Source organism: Oryx dammah, unplaced genomic scaffold (genome assembly GCF_014754425.2).
Source record: "Oryx dammah isolate SB20612 unplaced genomic scaffold, SCBI_Odam_1.1 HiC_scaffold_5, whole genome shotgun sequence".
NCBI classification, from domain to species: Eukaryota; Metazoa; Chordata; class Mammalia; order Artiodactyla; family Bovidae; genus Oryx; species Oryx dammah.
Genome location: NW_024070189.1, coordinates 74,747,894 through 74,748,944, shown reverse-complemented (window position 1 = coordinate 74,748,944; position 1,051 = coordinate 74,747,894). Strand labels below are relative to the sequence as shown.

Here is a 1,051-nt window from a genome sequence, read left to right as displayed (position 1 = left end):
TAACTTTAATGAAATAAGTAGTGTTGCACATTCTATGGGTTTGGACAAAGGTTTGATAACATATATCCATCATTGTAATGTCTTTCAAAGTATATTCGCTGCTTATAAAAACTGCAGTCTTTTTTCATCTCCCCCAAATCTCCTGGCAACCAATGATCTTAGCATTGTTTCCATAGTTTTGCCTTTTTTTCAGAATGGCATATACTTGGAATCTATTTTTCTTTCTCCGTTCAAAGCCTTTATAAGGTCTCTCATGGTCCACCCATGCATGGACCAGACAGGCTGTAGGTGGCAAGCTTCCCCACTAAATACTGTAGCTTTTCTTCCAATATTCAGCCCCATTCCATTGCGCCTGCCCAGCAGCCACATGGAAGTGCAGGGGATGTGTTGAGTGTTTGTTTATAGGAAGGCTGCAAGTTTTGTACCCCTTGTCACCGTGAGCCCAGATTTATGTCAGGTGAAAGACATTTTAAGTGAAAAAGAAAAATGACATGGCTAAAGAAGATGGATTTAAATAGGGATGGGGCAAGGAAGTGGATGTAGAGATCAATTCCCTTAATCTCTTCCCATATTTCAACCCTCTCTAAACTCTGACAATAGGAAGGAAGGGCTGGAGAGGTCCACATGTCAAGTCCAGCATCCATTTTTCATTCCTGCCTGTTTTCCCCTGTCTGTTCACATCTCTTAGTATTTTTTCAAAGTTATTTTCTAATAATGTGGCCTCTTATTCATTCTCTTTCTCAAATTTTTTATGGCACCACCACTGATAGAAATTGGACATCTTAACCATATTATGTCTTCCAATCCATCAACATGGATGTTTTTCCTTTGTTTCTGTCTTTAAAAAATTCTTTCAGCAGTATCTTTTCCTGGTTCTCAACTGTTGTTGTAGGTGACTGTTGCATGTTCCTGTTATACTTTTTCTTGAGTGGTGGGTGACTTTGGACATGATGGTGGTGCCCTTCATTGAGACATAGGATATGTGAAGAGAATCAGTATGTAGAGCCTGGGGGAAGCCATGATCCCAGTGCTGGCTCTGTTGAGTTTTAAA

General features: G+C 40.0%; 1 pseudogene; it reads right to left on the bottom strand.

The window, feature by feature from the left end:
• Positions 1–382: 382 nt before the first annotated feature.
• On the bottom strand, positions 383–469 carry LOC120864947 (annotated as a pseudogene).
• Positions 470–1,051: the final 582 nt, after the last annotated feature.